Here is a 22,503-nt window from a genome sequence, read left to right on the forward strand (position 1 = left end):
CTGTACGGCTCTGGAAAGGGAATTACGGAGCGCGCGGCTCCCCAAGGCCCGGAGGGGAGCTGGGGCACCGGCCTCTCCCTGTTTCTCTTCCCTGCTTATTATTTCCCGCTGCAAAACAACTCTCTCTCTTTCTCTCTCTCTCCCTCCCTCTCTCTCTCTCTCCCTTTCTCTCTCACACACACACACACACGCAAACGACATTCTTTTCTTGCCTGTCCTCTTCCCAATAGCCAATTTTAACCCTGCCCCCCGCCACTTTGGGCAAGTCCCCACGGGAGGTTTGCGCGCCTTCCTGGCACCCAGAGGGTTGGGGAAAGCAGCCCGCTCTGGGCGACTCAAGGGGCGAGGGTTCAGGAAAGAGCTGCAGGTGAGGCGCTAAGGCCGGTGGGCGGCTAGGCTGGCCCGGTGCGCACTGGCCCCGGAGCAGACTCCTCCAGGAGCCGGGGCTGCGCTGCCCAGACAGCCCTGGCGGAGACGAGCGAGGGTGGACACGCATGGAGGCGCCTTCACGGGCGTGGGGACTTTGAGCCGCACAAGGACAGAGAGGGTGCGAGTTGGTGGAGGTGTCGCTACCGGGCCGAGCCTCGCGCTGAGCGTCCTTGGCGGGACGCGAATGGGGTTCCAGTGGCAGGGGTCAGCCAAGTTGCCCCGTCAGGAAACGCGCGCCCACGGTCCGCGCTGTGACGCCGAAGGCCGGCTCCCCTGCTCGCGCCAGTGGGGGAGGCTCTGCTGGAAGGAAAAAAAGACGCTTGTTTTCAACCAACTCGCATACGGTTGAGTTCCAGAGTATTTACAGCGATGTGGGTTGCATTGAGTTCCAAAGTTCAGAATCTGCCTTACTGGGATAAGAGGTAAGAGACCTTTGCTCAGAGGCTTAAGTGTATGCAAGAGACAGGAGAGGAGAGGAGGGGAGGGGGGAGGGGGAAGAGAGAGGAGAGGAGGGGAGGGGAGAGAATTTATAACACATCTCACACTTCCATATTTTTTAGAAAGCTTTTATTTAATAAATATAAATTTCAGAAGTATAACTTTTGAATTATAGCGGTTCTTCCCCCGCCTCGCGCTCCCACCCCCAAACCATCCCACCTCCTACTCCCTCTCCCATCCCATTCTTCATTAAGATTCATTTTTAATTATCTTTATATACAGAAGATCAACTGTATGCTAAGTAAAGATTTCAACAGCTTGCACCCACACAGACACACAAAGTATAAAGCACTGTTTGAAGACATGTCTTACTGTTAATTCTCATAGTACAAGACATTAAGGACAGAGATCCTACAAGGGGAGCAAGTGCACAGTGACTCCTGTTGTTGATTTAACACTTGACACTCTTATTTATGACGTCAGTGATCACCCGAGCTTCACATCTCCATATATATGCAGTCTCCTCCCTTTCCACTGTAGTATGAAGAGTTAGGCTCTACACAAGAAAAGCACTCTTGGTAGAAATGAACACTTAATTTTTTTTAAATTATTCATTTGAAAGGCAGAGTTCCAGAGAGAGGGGCACACACACACACACACACCTTCCATCTGTTGGTTCACTTCCCAAATGGCCGCCAATGGCTGGAGCTGGCCAGGCTGAAGCCAAGAGCCTGGAACTTCTCTCAGTCTTCCATGTGGGTGGCAGGGCTGTCCTCTGCTGCTCTCCCAGACATATCAGCAGGGAAGTGGATCAGGAGTGGAGCAACCGGGACTCACTCGGTGAACCCAGTCTCAATGCCGTGGAGCACATCTGTTTGCCACTGCTGCTGTCTGCCCAGAGCTCTTTCAAGTAATGTCAAATAAAAATGTGGCACTGCTGGAGATTCTGATGACAACACAAGACATCTGCCATTATTATTTTTATTAGAATTTTTTTTTAAAGAAAATTAACCAATGTGCCGAGAAGGTGGCCAGTCCGGGGCTAAGGATGCAAGGGACCAGAGCAGAAGCAAGGTTTATGGAAAAGTCTTGATACAAGGGCTCAGCCCAAGTCTGAGTCCCCTCAGTTACTGCCCAGAGGCTCTCATTTCTGCTGAGAAATTTGGCTTTTATCTCCCTATTGACTCCACACCTTACCCTCCTAGATTCCATCTGTTTGTGGTGCAAAGTTTTCTTACTTGGAGCCCTTCAGCTCCTCCTCCTCGGTTCTCTTACGTTTCCTCTGTGTTTTGCATCAAAGCACGCAGCTGGTATGAAGCAGTACCACATGGTTCTTCCCACTCTATATTGTCACTTGAGAAAAATGGCAGTAAATGTAAAAATTGCATTAGATAGAGTCACAATCATGGAGAGCATTTCAAAAGCAGTGGCACAGACAGAATCTGTCTTTAGAAAAATAGATGTGAAGAGCATCAAATAAGTCAATTTAGAAGATTATGGGTATGGGGAAATAGTGCTGCTAATGCAGCTAAATCTCTCTGAAAACCAACATGAAATTACCATCTATTTAGAGAAATTTATTAATTTTTTTTCTGAAACCACAGAGCAATATTTTATTTCCTAAATAAACTCCAAAGATGAGATGATGTTAAATGTTGAATATTATACTTTGCTATTGGTTTATCCCTTCTGAAACTCAAGGTGAAACTGATTACCATGATAGTGGGTATAGGGAGGTGGGACCTTTAAGAGGTGGTAGGGGGTTGACATTGGGCCCAGTGGTTAACTTTTTTTTTTTTCTTACTATTATTCCCACTTTTAGTTGTTTATTTATTTTTATTGGTTTCTTTTTTTAAAAACTTTTATTTAGTAAATATAATTTCCAAAGTACAGTTTATGGATTACAATGGCTTTTTCCCCCCATAACTTCCCTCCCACCCGCACCCCTCCCATCTCCCGCTCCCCCTCCCATTCCATTCACATCAAGATTCATTTTCAATTATCTTTATATACAGAAGATCGATTTAGTGTATATTAAGTAAAGATTTCATCAGTTTGCACCCACACAGAACATAAAGTGTAAAATACTATTTGAGTACTAGTTATAGCATTAATTCACATTGGACAACACATTAAGGACAGAGATCCCACATGAGGAGTAAGTACACAGTGACTCCTGTTGTTGACTTAACAACTGTTTTTTATGGCATCAGAAATCTCCCTAGGCTCTAGTCATGAGTTTCCAAGGCTATGGAAGCCTCTTGAGTTCACTGACTTCGATCTTATTTAGACAAGGTCATAGTCAAAGTGGAAGTTCTCTCCTCCCTTCAGAGAAAGGTACCTCCTTCTCTGATGGCCCGTTCTTTCTGCCCAGTGGTTAACTTTGTGACAACTACATTCCCTATCAGAATGCCTGGTTTGAGTTCTGGCTCAGCTATGGTTTCCAGCTCCTGCTACTGCACACTCTTGGGAGGCAATGGATGATGATGGCTCAAGTACTTCAGTCCTTGCCACCAAAGTGGGAGACCCAGATGGAATTTCCCATTCCTGGCTTTGGCCTGGCCAAGATTTGGCTGTTGTGGGCATTTAAGGAGTGAACCAGCAGATGGAAGACCTCTGTCTCTCTACCTTTCAAGTAAAAATTTAAAAAAAGAGAAGTGATTCTGCAGAGCCCTCATGCATGGATCAATCTATTCATATATTAATGGGTTACTAGATATCGAGTTACTATGGGTATGGCTTTGTTGTAAAGTTGCATTCTCTGTAGCTTCCTTATGCTGTTTTGCTGTTGATGCCCTCCACCAAGTAATGCTGCAGCGAGAAGCCCTCGCAGATGCCAGGGCTGTGCTCTTGGACTTTGTAGCTTTTACAACCATGAGCCAAATAAACGTCTGTTCTATTTTTTTAGAAAGCTTTTATTTAATAAATATAAATTTCAGAAGTACAACTTTTGGATATAGTGGTTCTTGATGAGCCAAATAAACTTCTATTCTTTATAAATTATCCAGTGTCAGGTATTTTGCTATAGCCATGGAAAATGGACAAAGACATGCATCTTCATTAAAACCATATAAAATTGAGTACACACTAAAACCTGGGGGGCTGATTAAAATAAGTCACTTTTAGTGCTTCACATAGAATAAAGCTCATCATAATATTGTCAGGGCAGCATGGCAAATGAAAAGAGATTTTTGTGATGCGAATGCATGCATAAAATGAATTTTTAATGCACAGCAATGTAGTAAGCAAGTAAAGGCAATTTATTGATACACTGGGCTGTTATTTGAAATGCAAATGCACACGCATTACTCTCCCAGTTAGCTATTTCTCCAGTTCCTTTCCCCAAACCAGTGGTAACTTTGGAGAAGGAACTTGGAATAGGAAGGGGAACAGCAACATTTAGTCTTGAGGATTGACCCAGAAGCCAGTTGTCAGGAATTTTAACAAAGACTCTGCTACCAATGACCATGTATGCCACTTGGGCCAAACCATTGCACCATGCATAGCCTCTCTCTCTTCATTAGTAAAGAGAGACAGATGGCTTATATGTCCTTTGGATTCCAAAACCTATAATTCCAAAAAGATGCAGCAGCACAGATGCTGATGTGTAAGCCACTGTCAAGAGCTTGAGAAATATTGGGGACAATCATACTTTTTTTTTTTTTGTTAAGATTTATGTATTTATTTGAAAGAGTTACAGGGAGAGAGAGAGAGAGAGAGAGAGGGAGAGAGAGAGAGAGAGAGAGAGAGAGAGATCTCATCCACTGGTTCATTCTCCAGTGACTGCAATGGCTGGGGCTGGGCCATGCCTAAGCCAGGAGCCAGTCTCCCATGTGGGTGGCAGAGGCCCAAGAACTTGTACCATCATGTGCTGCTTTCCCATGTGTATTAGCAGGGAGCTGGATCAGAAGTGGAGAAGCTGGGACTTGAGCCTTCACCTATATGGGAAGGCAGCATTGCAGGTGGCAGATTAATCCCCTGGTTACAATGCCAGCCCTGGGGGAAGTCACATTTTTTGAAGGCATTGTGGTTTTGGCCAGCAGACTTACTTTTGTTTTTGTAGCCTCTCCCAAATTGCCTCATATTTACTGACTTTGTGGATTGTAGAAAACAATAACTTGCACAAACAGATCGACACTAAGTCCCAGAAATGAAGGCCATCAGAATCCTGAGGTTCTTTCAGTTTATTTACACTCGTGTCTATAGCGGCGACATGGGTTGTTTGGTTCTGGATCAGGTGTGCCACAGACTCTCACGTTCACTTTGAAGATACTGCCTTGCAAAGACTAGGAAATTCTCATTTTGTTATTGCATAACTATAAATTAATAAAGCTAGGAGCAATGCAAAGCTCCTAAACCACCCAAGTCATGATTAGGATTCTCCCATTCAGATGGACATCTAAGTGGCGAACTTAGGCTGTACATTGAGCAGAACAGAGTAAGTTGCAAACAGCTCTAGGGAGAGGCTGTCAGATCTTTGAAAACTATTTGGATTGTTAGGGAAATGATCAAATTTTTTTTTTCCTGTAGGGGAATAAGATGCACAGCTGACAGTCTTAATTTAAAATTACAGCTTGTGCAAAGTCAGATTGGGCTTCTCCTTTTTCTGCTGTATTCATTCTGAGAACTTATTTATTTCTTTATAAAGATTTATTTGTATTTATTTGAGAGACAGCATTACAGAGAGAGAGAAAGCGAGCGAGAGAGAGATCTTCTATCTTCTGATTCATTCCCCAAATGGCTGCAATGGCCGGAGCTGCACCAATCTGAAGCCAGGAGCCAGGAGCTTCTTCTGGGTCTCCCATGCAGGTGCAGGTGCCCAGGGACTTGGGCCATCTTCCACTGCTTTCCCTATCAGGAGCAGAGCTGAATTTGGAACCCAGGTGCTCTGATATGGGATGAGTGTGTCCCAAGCTGCCCCAAAGCCTGTCCCTATTGTCTTTTTTCCCCCCACAGGTATGAACGTTTCCAGTGATGGTTGAGTGGGAAAGATAAAGCTCTGTTCTCTAGGGCCTTCCACGGGCCAGCTTCACACCTGTATGTGCTAACGTCCTCCAACTTGGGGAGGAAAGAGACTTGACCTCCACTGACTATGAGGGAAGAGAGAAGAGGCTCTTTTTCAGGGCACAGCAGGAGTCTAACAGTTTGGAGGGGAAACCGTGCATCTTAGTTTTACCAAACCACTGCCGGAGAGTCTGCTTCCCCTTCCACTCTGAGTGCAGCCCCGGGGCAGGGGTGAGCACTTCCCGAGCTTCTGCTGTCAGTGAGCCCTCATCAGTCACTGCAGTGTGTTTTTTGTTCTTGTTTTTAAAATATTTATTTATTTATTTGAAAGTCAGAGTTAGAGAGAGAGAGAGAGGGAGAGAGAGAGAGAGAGAGAGAGAGAATGATAGCGAGCTTCCGTCTGCTGATTCACTCCTGAAATGGCTGCAACAGCCAGGGCTGGGCCAGGAGCAAGGAGCTTCTTCTAGCTCTCCCACATGGGTAGCAGGAGTCTAAGCACTTGGGCCATCTTCTTTTGCTTTCCTAGGTCATAGCAGAGAGCTGGATTGGAAGAAGAGCAGCTGGGACTAGAACCGGTGCCCATGTGGGACGCCTGTACTTCAGGCGGTGGCTTAACCTACTGCGCCACAGCGCCAGTCTCATTCTTAGAACTTCAGATGAAGTAATGATACCTTCCTTGGATGGCAGCAGTTCTCTATTATCACATTGTACTATTGACTCTTTCGAGCAGGTCCTTCCTAACGACCCGAGCTTCCCTGATCCCTCCATCCCAGCCTTTTCCCAGGTTTCCTGAAATAACCTTAGCTCCTTATAGATTTCTGCTAAATTTTAGTCCTAACATCGATGAACTGTTATTCTTTCTGCAGCTATTTCTTATATTTTTAGATCTCACCTTACTTTCCTGTGGCATTTACACTCTTGTTTCTATAACTTAAAAATTCAGATGGTGGGAAATTTTAACTGTTTCCTCAGTGCAAATTTGTTCACCTTTTCTATATCATTGGCATTTAATTGTCCTACCTCCAATTCCTATAGCTTTCACTGACTTACAGCTTTTTCACCTATATGTTTTCCCGTCAGTTGGAAATTCTTTACTGACTTGTTATCTAAGCTACCTTTAATTAGTATAGTAGGGAGTTTCATCAGGTGCCTTATTATTATCAAGGAATTGAATCTAGAGTGCTTTGGGTCATATTCATTTTCTTACTTCATCAACAAGGCATCAAATTTACTCTTACTAATTGATTCTTTCTTCGTAAACAGAAGCTATTCCTTGTCTTCTTATTTTCCAGGACAGTGAAAACTTACTTTTTGTGCTAATTTAGGTTTTATTATTTTGATAGGGTTTGAAGTAGCTAAACAATGAGGAACAAGGGCCCTTTAAATCTCCTTTTGAAAATTAGAAACACATTGCTATTCACTATCTTTAGATTCCTCCCCAGCTCTACAGGACTACAAAATAATGTTTGCTCACTTGGAAAATTAATTAGTTATTTCTCAGGGCTTATTGGAACATTGCTTATTGTCTGTTGAAAGTGATTATCTATTCATGAATTCTCTACCTTGTGTTATTTCCCTTTTCATGGTCTTTAAAAACATACAGTGAATCTTCCCCAATTCACTTTTTGAATGATTATGGAAATTATCTTCAAGAAGGGGAATTCTTTTGTATCTCTCAAACTTCCTATAATATAGGAAGAATTCAGAGAGAACAAAGCACATGGTTTGTTAGCAAATAAAAACTGGAATTTTAAATGATAAAAGTTTTAGGTGCAAAACAAAAGTTCAAATATTAACAGATATATACTAGTTCTATAAGGTCAACTTTGCCCACTGTAGTGAAACAAAAGAGTCAAGGAAAGTCTTAACTTTGACCTTCATGCTTTGAGTAATTGTACACTATTTAGTATTAATTTAGACAATCTAGTCTAAGTAAAGAAATTGATGTATAATTTCATTAAACATATTGAAAAAAGTTATAAATGTATAGCTGTGTTCTCCGATATACTGCTTTCTATTCTTTTGAAGATATTCTATGATTTCATCATTTGAAGAAACATGGCATGGTTTATTTATAGGAAACTTCATCACCCAATATCCTTTTTATCTCCTTATGATACAGGAGAGAATGAACCAGAAAGCAGATCCTTACAGGCACATTTTTCTAGAGCTATTCACCCAACACAACCTTTGTAGATTTATTTTCTCTTTTCAAATCATACAATCAAGAGATCATAACTCACAGAGGATCTAATCACAGTCCTCAATTTCTGATGATATACTCCATTCTGCATTAATTTATGTCAGAGTTTATCAGTGGTATCCAGCTTGCAGATACATTTTATTTATTTATGTATTTATTTATTTGAGAGGCAGAGTTAGAGAGAGAGAGAGACACACACAGAGAGAGAGAGAGAGAGAGAGAGAGAGAGAGAGAGATTCTGTCTGCTGGTTCACTCCCCAAATGGCCAAAATGGATGGAGCTGGGCAGATCTGAAGCCAGGAGCTTCCATGTGGATGCAGGGGCCCAAATACTTGGGCTGTCTTCCACTGCCTTCCCAGGCCATTAGCAGATAGCAGAGAGCTGGACTGGAAAAGGAGCATCTGGGACATGAACCGGTGCCCATATAGGATTGTTGGCTCTGAAGGTGGAAGCTTAACTTGCTATGCCTCAGCTCCGGCCCCACAGATTTGTTTAAAATGGATCACAGTGTTAATAAAAACAGTCATAATCCTTTAAAATTAATCATTTCTCAGAGAAATTCAGATGTGGCTTCTTTTGGATTAACCAAGGATTTGACAATGTATTTACAATTTAGCTAGTGTTAGTGGCTGCCATTATCTCTTCCCATGTAATAGTGCCTGAGCTGACCATTTTGTTAGAATTTTCAACCAGCCTTCCAATTCATATGGTTTACATTCCTGACCTGGCACCTAATCATTTGAATCTATGACTTATGGCTTAAACAACCTGTGTGATCTCAACTCATTTTGCAGTAGATAATTTTTATAACATCTTTAATAGAACATTAAATACCATGGAAATAGAAGTGTATCCTCTAAATACCATTGCTTGGATGTAAAAACAGTTAAATTTAGGCCTCCAGAGCACAGACTTTCAGGGAAATGGAGCAGAGTTGGCCAAAGGTACTCTGTCCAGATCTGCTAACACAAAATAGACAAACTGACATCACCTCCCTTTCCTGCTAGTGAAAGCCTTTGCAAATGTCCAATATGGTCAGTGGGTTCTGCAAGGCAGTCCTCAGAGGAATTGCAAGAATAAAAAAAACTCCAGGATTACAAATATGAGAAGAGTAAGATGTTAGAATATGAATTAGTCTATTATTGCTCAAGAGAGGTTAGAGTGACATTGTGGGAATATTGTGGATTTGCAGGCAGATTTTGTTTGATGTTGGCTCTGTGTCATTTTAGTCATGTGTGGTTGTAAAGAATGTCACTTGGCCCTCTTGGCATCAGTGTAACTGGGGATAGGGATCATGTTTAGGGCTAATATACAATGATGATATCCTGGACTACACACTTGCTGACTTCTCTCGTACATCTCATGCCTCTTATGGCACACTGGCTGCACAAGCTATGCAGTGCCACACGAAGCCCAGAAGTGTGGTTATATAGAGTACAGCAGTCAACTATGGCCATGGTGATGTTGTGTAATGAACTGCCCTGAACTCAATGACTTACAAGTATTTTGTTCTTAAGTTATGAGGAGTCTTCAAAAAGTATCCTTGTAGTTTCCTGGGGCTTGGATGATCTAGGTAGGCTTGGTTGCAGGTTGGCTCTTGGTATCGAAGTTTGGTTGAGGTCTATGCCACACGGATTTAAAAGATTTCATTGAAATGAAATTAAAAGATAATTTTATTTGGCACAAAAATTTTAAATCCATGCGTATGAAGAGTCTCAAAAAGTTCATAACATTTATTATGAAAAACTATGGATTTCAATTTTTTGCACTGCCCCACCCCCAAAAATATTCCCTGAACATTTTGAAGAAAGCTGTGTTTGTTTGGAAGGCTAGGCTGAAGTGAGAGCAGTGACCCAAGGTTCTCCTTATGGCTTATTACTGGAGCACAAACCTGAACCAAATCATCAAAGACCCTTCGGGCCTCTGTGTCAGTACTGTCGGGTTGTATTCCACTGGCAAAACAAGCCACTATGGCTAACCCTAACACTGTCCATAGTGAGACCATGAAGAAGACAATATTTGCTCAACAGTAATCAAAACTATCATACCAAGCAAGATCCAGCATCTAAAGTCATTTTTATTAAAAAGTGTATTTTCACAAGTTATCATAATTTAAATGATTGGTTCCAGGACCATTTTAAAGGGTTAATTAAAAATCGATATCTATAATGAATTGGGGGGTGTTATTCTTACATGTTGAGAAAGAAAATTGGAAAATCTCATTTCTGTATGGAAGAGTGACTCATTCTTCCCGTTGAAGCCTGCAGAGTTAGAGCGTGTATCTTCTGAAGAGCCAGCAAGTGTTGGTGGGGCCTGAATCTTACTTGAATGGCAATGTTTAGGGTGCTGACAACATAAGCAAGCCTTATTTTGCCTCCAGATGAATCAACCCAGACTCAACGATCATAATTGTATGAGACCCAGCACGGAGAATAGATATTAGGATCCAGCTCTGACCTTAGCCTGTGGGCACCATCCAGGTTGTAGTTCCTTATTTGTATTAACCAGAGGTTTTTTTTTTTTTTTTCCTCGTGGGTACAAGCAACAGATGTGGGTATCCTATGTAGAATCTTTACTCCTATGTCAAATGCCCACCATTCCCTAGTAATTTTTATAGAATCTCACTAACTTGACTCGTAGCATGTGGCCAATTCTTCTCCAACTACAGGGTCCAAGCATTGGAATCAGCTTCCAGGTGAGGCCTCTGTGTTGTGCCTTCTCTGGGAGCTGACCTGTGACTTTAGCTTATGTTAAGCCATGTGGACTTAAGAAGGAAGAAGAAAACAAGGGGGGGGGGGGAGTCTTCCCTCTAGGAAGGGCAAGGTGCATATGTCTATTACAGTTCCTGTTCACCAAATATGGACAGTGAGAGAGGGGCCAATTTATGAAACAGAAACACATTCAAAGATGTTGACCAAAATAAAGCTAAACTGCTGTAAAGGAGCTGGTGCTGTACTAACACACCCTCTAGACACTGAGTAGAGAGAGTGACATTTGATATCCTGGTTATTTATTAATGGATGTTAAGAATGACTATTCCAAGGCTGGTGGTGTGGTACAGTGGGTGAAGCAGCCACCTGTGATGCCAGCATCCCATATCGAGTCCCAGCTACTTCACTTCAGATCCAGCTTCCTGCTGATGCTCCTAGGAAGTCAGAGAAAGATGGCCCAAGTGCTGGGGTCCCTGCCCACCCATATAGGAGATCTGGATGGAGTTCTAGGCTCTTGACTTCAGCTTGGTCTAGTAAGTGCTGTTGCAGCCATATTGGGAGGGACCCAGTAGATGGAAGCATGCTCTGTCTCTCTCTGCCTTTCCAATAAACAAATAAATGAGTGAATAAGTAAATAAATAAATATATCTTTTAAAAATTTTTATAAAAAGAAGGACCTTTCTTTTCTATATTCCCAATAGCAATGATAAAAGCTTAACAAATGGCTTAGACGTATCACTAACTTAGGTCTGTCTGGTGACTTGTTGATGATGGGTCGACACCGCTAGTGAAAGTATGGGGGTAGCTTCATCAAATACCGTGTTCAGTCTTCATGAGGGAAAGTCAATCATTTTATCATGCAGCAGTTTGTGAATGCTAGGATTCAAATGGTGATAAGAAGAAATCCTTAAAAAGATATCTATCTATGCTAAATGTGTGTATCTATCTATATATGTGTATGTATATCTGTATATTTTTCCACTGGCAGGGAAAGCAGGTTTTTTTCCTCAATTGCATACGAGATGACAAAATCATGTCAACCTTCGCCATTGCCCACAGTCCTTTATGTATAATTACATTGTTTCTTCAAGGTGCCCTTATTACTTCTCTCATTTTTCCCAGGAGACGTGCACCAGAAGGAGCTGGCAAGTTTCCTTGGCAAGAACAGATGAATAAATAAAGAGCATGAGCTTGCGTCTTTTTGCTGAAGTGATTTGTCAAACACCACGGTTCTCTGGCTGTTTTCAGATTTTCAGGGTTGTGTTCAGCCTTAATCGGGGTGAATCTTAAAAGCTAAATCTGAACAAATTGAACAGAGGGTTTTGGTAGAGCATGATGTCAATTCTTCACATGTGGCTGAGTACAGCTGTCTGAAGGCATTTCAACCATATGTTGAAGAGTTGGACAATGGTGAATTCCCCCTCACTTTTGTCTAATTTATTGAGTGGTGAGTAAATGGGGCAATCTTATGAAGAATAATTGACTTTGATATCCAAGAAAGAACAAAGTCTCTAAGCAAGAGATCTTTGAGGGTCTGCCACTTATTGCAAGTGCCAAGTGGTGAATATGGATACATTGGGTTCTAAGTTTATAATATCTTTGTAATTTCCTCTGTTGTGAAGCATTGGGGTTGGAGTTGTGGCATAGCAGGTTAAGCCACCGCTTGCAACACTCCCATCCCATATCAGAGTCCAGGTTCAAGTCCTGGCTGCTCCATTTCCAATCCAGCTCCCTGCTACTGCAGCGGGAAAAGCAACAGATGCTGGCCCAGGTACTTGGACCTCTGCCACACACGTGGAAGACCCAAATGAAATTCCAGGCTCCTGACTTTAGGTTGGCTCAGCCCTGGCCATTGCAGTCCTTTGGGGAGTGAACCAATGGATGGAATCTCTGTCTCACTCTGCCTTTTCAGTAAATAAATCTTGAAAAAAAATTGTGATGTATTATTATGTCAGTTCCAACAATGTGTGGTATATATGTCTTCTTGTTTCTGTTTTCCACCTTCAGATCTCCCTTTCAGCCTTCTTCACTGGGAACTGTGCCTGGATACTGACTTTTACGCACCATATCAATGAGATGCATTGTTTTATGGCTTCCCATGGGAATTAGCCAACAGGGGGTGTTGTTTTGAAAAATAGAGAATGGATAGGAGAGCCAGTTCAGGGCTTTTATCTTCTACATGCCTCCCTACTGGCTCACTGTGTATTGACTTCATCCTGTCATGGAGTCTGTTCCAGCTTCCATTGGCCACCATGTCTCCTTCTTCTTTAGCTTTAATAGGGTAATGGCGCCAGTAAGTCTCCAATCCCAGGGTGTTCATTATGCTCCACTGGGTTTGCTTGTTCCTCCCATACATTTTTAAATAGTTCCTTGCTAAACTCTCAATTATTACACTCATGTATACCATTCTTTCTGTCTTCCTGGCACCTTAATGGACATAAAACCTATATGAAATATAACATGTGCTATATATTTTCAGGACATAGGATGCATTTACATTTGACTTAATATATATTTCAACAGAACTCTTGTGATGAATACAAGTATAACCAAAACACATCTCAGCTTTGTGGGAGGTTGGCTGGAAAAACACAGTAGCCAACATAAACAAAACAAAAGAATATAACACAGAAGGACAAAAAAATGTGACATATATTGGGGCAAGAATAATAATATTAAGAAAAACCATGTGAAGAGGCCAGGGAAAATAGGAAAGTCAAGATATTTAGGAAAAGACCGCAGGACAAGCAACAAGAATTCAGTGTTAATCTAGAAATCCTGTATCTGAGGAATAGAAAATGGCAGAAATGAAAAAGGAACTTTGAAAAAACTACTACTACTAATAATAATGCTCCAAGCTCACTGATGAAACTATGTGAGGAAGGGAAGGACTATAGCTGGGTGATAGCACCGAGAGCCACCATCCCCAGCAGCAGCTGGTGGCTCTGTCTGTGGTGCTGCCTAGACCAGGGCAGCTGTGCCTGTCCTCTCTGCAGAGCAGGTGAGCTGAAAGAATTCTTAGTGCCTACCTGATGTGCTTTCAGGCCTCCCTGGAAATTACATGGTTCTAAAGGCATCTTCCAGGAGAGCAAACCATACCAGGCTAACAGAAGAAGAAGGGGGATATCTCATTTGTCTCCGAGCTATTACACATTTGTCCATGATTGATGCTAGCATTACTGCTGCTGACAATTGATCTGAGCACATTACCATGCCAAAACAATTCACCATGAAGATAAGCACAAATATGAGAACCCAGAGAAGCATTTTCAAAATGAGAGGTCAGGGTAAAAATAACTAAATCCACAACCTGGAAATATTCCAAATGTCTGTATATAAGAATGGGACAGAGTTCCTTTTATTTCCTACGTTAATTTAAACTGGGCTGAAAGATGATTATCACATGTTCCAAATATCAGATAAACATTGTTAAAAAGTCTAAGATGAGACTAAATTAGCTGATACACGCAAAGTATTTCTGGATTTTGGAAGAAATCACAACTTTATCTAAGGTTTATTTTATTATATGACTATTATTGTAATAACACCGGTGAAGAGAAAGACATATATCTTTTCTTCAAGGCATTTTCAATACGATAATTTTTTTTAAAGATTTATTTATTTATTTGAAAGTCAGAGTTACACAGAGAGAGAAGGAGAGACAGAGGGAGAGAGGTCTTCCATCCGCTGGTTCACTCCCTAGATGGCTGCAATGGCTGGAGCTGCGCCGATCTGAAGCCAGGAGCCAGGAGCTTCTTCCAGGTCTCCCACGCGGGTGCAGGGGCCCAAGGAATTGGGCCATCTTCTACTGCTTTCCCAGGCCATAGCAGAGAGCTGGACTGGAAGTAGAGCAACCGGGTCTCAAACTGGCGCCCATATGGGATGCCAGCACTTCAGGCCAGGGCGTTAACCCACTGTGCCACAGCGCCAGCCCCCAATACGATAATTTTTAATGGAAACAGAACATACAGTTTCTTAGAAAATATCAGATATATAATTAATGAGAACTGTGTATCTACCTGGAAGTTTTGAGAAGCTTTGCCATTACCTTAAGTTTGAAAGGTAGGATCTAATTCTAACAGGAGCATTGAAATGAAACTACTCTATGGATTAGAATGAATTGATGTGAGGCTGGATGGGAAAAGGAAATGGAAAAAATTGCAATGAGGGAGGGCAGGCGCCGTGGCACACTAGGTTAATCCTCCGCCTGCAGTGCTAGCATCCCGTATGGGCGTCGGTTCTATTCCCTGCTGCTCCTCTTCCAAGCCAGCTCTCTGCTGTGGCCTGGGAAAGCAGTAGAAGATGGCCCAAGTGCTTTGGACCCTGCACCCCATGGGAGATGGGAATAAGCACCTGGCTCCTGGCTTCAGATTGGCACAGCTTTGGCTGTTGCAGCCATTTGGGGAGTGAACCAACAGAAGGAAGACCTTTCTGTCTCTCCCTCTCACTGTCTGTAATTCTACCTGTCAAGTAAATAAATAAAATCTTTAGAAAAAAATTGCAACAAGGAGAATAGGAATCTCGAGAGCTCACCGTACGTCAGAAGGAAGTATCCTCTCAGTTTTGTGATCAAGTTCTCAAAAAACACAATGTAGATTGACAATCCTTTCCATCATCAGCACTCAGAAATGCAAGCACTTGGAAGTCACCTTGTGTTCTAACTCTTGCCCTTCACCTTCTGATCTCGGAAAAGTCTCTGAGTATGGTGACAAGAACATTAAAAAAAAATCTCAAGACACAGGTTCTCAACCTTATCACAGTGATGTAGAGAAAGCTGTGTAGCCTTTGGTACTTGGTGTCTCCTCCATGCTCCTCCCTTTTACCTTCCCCTCCTCCATATAATACTTGAGTTATCTGGTCCAGTAAGTCATCCTAGTTTTTAAATAAACATACATGAACATAAAAAATACAAAAAAAGATTAAAAGTAACCCAGAAGGGGCCAGTGCTGTGGCGTAGCAGGTAAAGCTGCCGCTTGCAGTGCCAGCATCCCACATGGGTGTCGGTTCATGTCCTGGCTGCTCCACTTATGATCCTGCTCTCTGCTTATGGCCTGGAAAAGCAGCAGAAGATGGACCAAGTGCTTAGGTCCCTGAACCAGGGTGGGAGACCAGCAGGAAGCTCCTGGCTTCTGGCTTTGGATCAGCTCAGCTGTGGACCTTGCGGCCATTTGGGGAGTGAACCAGTGGATGGAAGACCACTCTCTCTGTCTCTCCCTCTCTCTGTAACTCAGCCTCTCAAATAAATATATAAATCTGCAAAAAGAAAAAGGAAAAGTAACCCAGGGATCAGTCGAGTTTCTTCAATTCCCTGAGATTTGATTTGGCTTGTTGCACAACCCAGTAGGATGGCCTGGGGGAATCTTAATCCTCTTCAAGGTATCTGAAAGTTTTTGCAGATTACTCAGTTATACTTGTCTTCATTCTCAGACTTGTGTGTTCACATTGGTGATTTTAGACAGAATTGCATTAACTCAGACATGGACCTTGAGACCCCTGTCTCCAAAACTTGCTCATCCAAACCCACAAAATTCCTCAAGAGTACCATTGCCAGGGAACTAGCAGGAGGCAGCCTTTACTGAAAGCAGGTGTTATATGATTATTGTTTTAAAGATTATTAATTGATTTGAAAGACAGAGTTACAGAGAGAGAGCGGGGAGAGAGAAAGAGAGTGCTTCCATCTGCTGGTTCACTCTCCAAATGGCTATAACAGCCAGGACTGGGCCAGGCTGAAGCCAGGAGTCAGGAGCTTCTTTCAGGTCTCCCACATGGGTGCAGGGGCCCAGGGATTTCGGTCATCCTCCACTGCTTTATCAGGTGAATTAGCAGGGAGCTGAATTAGAAGTGGAGCTTCTGGGACTCACACTGGCACCAGTATAGGATGCTGGCTCTTCTTAACCCACTGTACCACAATGCTGGTCCCAGAAAGAAGGTGTTATAGAAATTAAAAATACTTTTCCTGTTACAGTGATTTTAATACCACTAATAAATTGATCATACAATAATAGAAACATGGAAGCTTCCTTAAAATGGCATAAAATAAGTAACTATAATAGACAGACTATACTTGAATAATTGGTGCAGTCTAGAAAAATGCTAATGGGACAAAATACTCAAAAATAGAGACTGAATTATTCAATTTCTCTGAAGATTTGTTCCTATTAGTAGGGAAGAAATGTAACAAACATGCAGTGTGGCTATCCTTGGACATTTATGAGATGGTTTAAAACAAAAATAGGGCTCAGATACCTGTCAAGGCTTCGAATTAAGCAATACATTGTTTCTTGCTTATAGCTGCACTCTTCCACCTCGCACAAGTTTAGTTCAATAGATATTTCCCCATTGTGAACAAGGTAAAGCAAAATGCATGTCATGAATCTCTTTCTCAAACTGGGGCAATATGTTCTGAGGAGTTTCTGGGGTCATTGCTGAGGGTCTATTTTGACAACTCTGGTCATAATTTTTGGTTAACAGGGCTAATGATGATGCAAAACAAGAGTCAACATTCTCTTTTAGTCCTACTTCAAACCAGATCTCAAAATATGTTAGCAAAATTAGAAAAGTACATTCACATTAGCAAAATATGTTCACAATCAGAACAAAATTCCACCTGCTTACCAGAGTCTGATATACAGTCAAACAAAGACCTTAACATGCAAAATTTTAGTCAGGTAGGAGGATCAAGTTTAAGGGATCTATTGTACAACATGGTGACAATTGTTAACAACAGTTGTTGTGCTCTTTACAATGACTAAGAGAGTCGATTATAAGTATTCTCAATGCACCAAAATGATGTTTGTGAGTGAATGCATACTAATTTCCTCAATCTAGAAATTCCACAATGAATTTTTTGCATCAAAATAAACTTAATTTTAGTTCCATCTTCCATGAATTTTTTGAAGTGCCTTCATATTTTTAAAAATGTTATACAACAATATGTACAAATTTTAATGTCAATTAAATCAACCAAGCAAGTAAGACTTTAGTTACCCAATGGCATTAGTAACAATACATTAACAAAGATGTCTTTTGGTGGATAGGTGGAAATATATAATGTTCCGGTCCAAAGGTGAAGTCTGAGACTGGGTTTATATTCCTTTGAAGGAGGAGCATTTCAAGTGTTTGGCCTCTCAGGCATAGCATATGAATCCTGAGAATCAGGATGCCAGCGGCAAGGTGTATGGCCTCTCTAAGCTAGCTCCTAGAGTTGCTCATCTTATTACTACACAACCTTGGCAGGGTGAAGAAGGAAGGAAAGTGATATCACACGCAGAAGCCGAGCATTATCACATTTGCTGCTGTGATTGGAGCTGGAGCAGCAATCTTGGCTCATGCAATAATCTCGGGAACAGAGTTAATACACAGTTTGGGGTACACCCCAGGCAAAAACCAGTCTTGACTGATACAGTTGGCCTGGATGCTACCACAGTTCTAACACTTCATGCATCAAAACTGCCTCATATCTCTGTTTCATGCTAAGCACTCTGTAGTGTTGGAGGCTTTACTAAACAGTGTAGGAGAAGACAAGCAGAACGAAGGTGTGTGCGATGCAGTCAGGTCAGGGTTCAAGGACTGGATTGGCGCTTGTTAACTGTGTGACTGAGAGCCAGATTTTAAACGTGTGCAGTCTCCGTCTATGCTTTGTGAAATCTAAGATGAAACATGCACAGTGCTTTGCAAAGAGTACATCCGTAGTAAAATGATTGGTTTTATGAATATGATATAAGTATACTTATTACAGGATTAAATAGAAGGCCCAGTCCTTCAGCCCTACATGGTGCTATCACCTTTTCGTTAGCCCTCAGTGCCTTGTGTTAGTCACTCTTATCCCGGTATAGTTTTGGAAATGGCCATGGAGGGTGATTAGGTTTCAAATGGTGGTTTTGATTAGGGTAAGTGATAAAGCAAGTGATTATTTGGGGCTTCCCTGCCATATCCTGGTATTTTACCTAAAAATTGGAAGGAAAGATTTGGCCAGAGGATGATTTAACTGCTGGTAACTGTAACAGATGCAGAAATGCCATGAGCGGCTTCCAAAAACTAGCATTTTGAGAAAGGCAGGGTGCACCCTTAGTTCATATCCTCATTTCTTTTTCTTCCTTCATGCTGGCTGCAACACAGCCCCATGTGGTTTTGTTCAGGAATCGCTTGGGTAAAAACTGACACTACATTTGCCAGAAGCAACCTTCCTTCCTTGTGTGTTTGCAGATTAAGTTGGCCAAAAGAGGACGATGTAGAGATGTGGAGGGGCGCGTGATGGCAGCAGCCACAAGCTCTGAAGGGCGTGGTGGTCAGACCCAGAGGGAGAGAGGCAGGGATGGGCTCTCGTTTGTGTCTACCCTCTACCCTACACCAAGGCCAGGCTCCTCTCTGCTTCCCAGGCCTGCTGACCTACAGCAACCCTAAGTTGAGCAGTGACCCCTGGCTGCAAACAATAAAGGCACCAGCTGTGAGGAGGCTGTAGCTTGCACCGATGTCCACACCAGTCCTGCCAGAGACCCCATTCCAGCTGCTGTTGTGCTTGGGTTCCCAGGGCCACTGTGTACTCTTCCGTGTCCACCTGCTGCCGTGCTGCAGGCAGCCTTGTTAGTGACCATCCCTTATACTCCTTCTTCCCCACTGGATCCTTCCTTCCCCAGCACCTGCTGCACCTGTGTGAAACTGAATTCCTGCAGCACGTTCCTGATTCCACAAGCGCTCACGGTGCTTATGCTTTCCTGACCCCGCCCTGGTATTGCATTTGATTACTTTCTGGAATCACTCTGCGACAGTGTCAACTTCATCCTCCCAGAAGCACTTGAACTGAAGTGGGTTTTGCGTTGAACCTCTATGTTGTCATCCAACTTCCATTTTCAAACATCCACATAAAAACCTCCTTGCATTCTTTAACTGAAATTGATGTCGGGAGACCTGCCTATCATGTTACCTTCATAAAGTTTTACATGAGAAATGTCTATTTCATTGTCGCTGGCTTAGACTTCATTTCTTTGGAACATTTATTGGTATGCTTCTTCCTTTGTGGGAAACCCTTTGGTTTCCATTTTTATTCTGGATTTCAGGAGTCTCAGAGTCCTGAGTGTTGCCAGATTACAAGAACAATCTTAACTATCAATGTATTTGGTTCTTTCTCATATTTAATAAACTCTACTTTATTAACTTTAGAGCCTATTTGCTTTTTGGTGTGACTTCTGTCAAATTGGGAATGATTGGGACAGGACAAAGGATTGACAAGATCCATTTACTCAGTGCCTAGACAGCATCATCCAGACCACGCATTCTACCTGCATTTAAAAAAAATTTTTCCTGGGCCTTGGCTGGGGGCTTCAAGGATGCCATCTGAAGCTCAGCCCCAGGCTGTGCAGCAACAGGACTGAGAACAGGTACCCTGCCGGCGCAGGCAGCTCTGCATTCGGCACCCTGGCTCACTGCCCACTGATATGTGGGCTGCCCCGAAGTTGGTTCTGTAGCCCTGCACTTGCACTGTTGCCCCAGGGCTGCGTGGCTGCTGGGACCTGGGGTCCTGCTGGGCTCAGGCTCTGCCACCTACCAGGAGAACTAAGAACAATTGAAAGCACTAGTGAACCAACTCCACGAACCAGCACAGTCTGTAAGAGTAGGAGGTAATGAGAGAACCGGAGCTGATCACATAGCAAGAGGAAAACTGTTACCCAGACCTCTTGACCCAGGGTTTTCATTTCTGGAATTGTCCCAGTTTAGAGGTTACCAGTTGTATGAAGAGGTGTCCACAGATAGCACCGGGTCTCCTGCATCTACCACTGGATTCAGGAGGGGAAAACTTACCTCAACAAGCAGATACATTTCCAGATTGAGATCATTTGGGTGCATATTTTATAATCAGGTAATTGTGTTGTCTACAATTATTACACAGCTAGCGGTGATCATGGGCTCCTGTAGGCAGGATGTGCCTACTTGCCTGCAGTGGCCAATGAAAACATCATCTTCCACAAGCAGGGTACCATTTTCTTGGCTGGACATCCCTTGGTTAACGCATTACCTGGAGAAGAGGTGTCTGTTGAGGATCTTGGAGAAGCTGATCGTCATTGCATAATGTCTGGAGTCACTGACCACTATGCTTTAGATGACCCACACGTCCTCCACTTAACAAGGAAGGTTGTGAGGAGTCTAAATTACCAGGAGAAATTAGATGATACCATGGACCCTTCTGTAGAGCTCTGCTTCCTTCTGATGAACTCTATGGAAGAGTTGGTGCTAACCTCAAGAGAAACTTTGATGTCCAAGAGGTCATTGCTAGAATCGTGGATGGAACAGATTCAATGAGTTCAAAGCCTTGTATGGAGACACATTAGTTGTAGATTTTGCTCAAATGTTGGAATCAATGGAGTTCCTTTTTTTGAGTCTGCAAAAAGGAATGCACTCTTCACCTAGCTATGCTGCCAAAGAAATACTCAAAATGTTACTATGAAGCAGAGGGAATTGCCAATGATGGGGCGAAGATGGTGGCTGCTGTAGCCTGTGCCAAAGTGCCCAAGGTAACTGTCATCAAAGAGTTGATGCTTGGAAACCAGGGATGTGTGGCGAAGCATAGAGCTCCTGATTTCTCAGCATTTAGCCAAATGCTCGCATCTCAGTGATGGGAGGAGAGCAGGCGGCCAATGTCGCAGCCCCAGTAAGCGAAGACCAAAAAGCACCAGGAAGGGAAGCAGGGCTCCAGTGCTGAAGAAGCTGCTCTCAAGGAACCTATTGTCAAGAGGTTCGAAGAGGTGGGAAACCCCTGCAACTCCAGTGTAAGGCTGGAGTAGCTAATTCAAGATGATGGGACAATGGCTTATTGATCTGGTGGATGCCAGACTGGTCCTGGGTCTCAATATTGGTACCACCCTCAACACACCAATCCAGAAGTCTGAGTCTGGCATCTTCAGGATGAAACCAGAATATAAAATGTCTTCTGTTGGACATGTACCAAATATTAGCACATGTCACAGTCTCAAGATTTCACACTTGTTGAACATGTGGCTGTTCTAGTAAATTTTTTCAGCATAGTTCATTGTACTTTTCTGCCTTAAAAATATCAACAATGCAAATGGAAGGCGAGAGGGAGCCGGAGAGGGGAGGGTTGCGGGTGGGAGGGAAGTTATGGGCGGGGGGGAAGCCATTGTAATCCATAAGCTGTACACTGGAAATTTATATTCATTAAATAAAAGTTAAAAAAAATCAACAATGATGTCTATTTGGTGAGTATTAATTCCTTTTAGGTTTTCTTAGAGAAAATCAATTTTACCACCCATAAAATGAACAGAATAATTTCCAGTTATCCTTTCTGTCCTACAAGCAGCATTGAAAAGCTCTTTAATCTGTAAACTCAAGGTATTATTGAAATTACTCATATCAAGTTGCATTTCCATTGAAATGATTGTTTTGCTGATTATGCCTGATACTCTCTAACTCTTATTTTAAAAATCCATCTATTGAGGCAAGTGTTGCAGCCTAGCGGGTTAAAGCCCCAGTCTATGGTGCCGGCATCCCATATGGGTGGGCGCCTGTTGGAGTCCTGGCTGCTCCACTTCTGATCCAGCTCTCTGCTATGGCCTGAGAGACCCAAAAGAGATTTCTGGCTCCTGGCTTCAGAGTGGCCATGCTCTAGCGGTTGCAGCCGTTTGGAGAGTGAACCAGCAGATGGAAGACCTTTCTCTCTCTGCTTCTGCCTCTCTGTAACTCTGCCTTTCAAATAAATAAATAAGT

At 42.7% G+C, this 22,503-nt stretch overlaps 1 pseudogene; it reads left to right on the forward strand.

The window, feature by feature from the left end:
* Window positions 1–798: 798 nt before the first annotated feature.
* Window positions 799–21,786, forward strand: LOC133768126 (methylcrotonoyl-CoA carboxylase beta chain, mitochondrial-like; annotated as a pseudogene).
* Window positions 21,787–22,503: the final 717 nt, after the last annotated feature.

This window comes from Lepus europaeus, chromosome 10 (genome assembly GCF_033115175.1).
Source record: "Lepus europaeus isolate LE1 chromosome 10, mLepTim1.pri, whole genome shotgun sequence".
Lineage (NCBI taxonomy): Eukaryota > Metazoa > Chordata > Mammalia > Lagomorpha > Leporidae > Lepus > Lepus europaeus.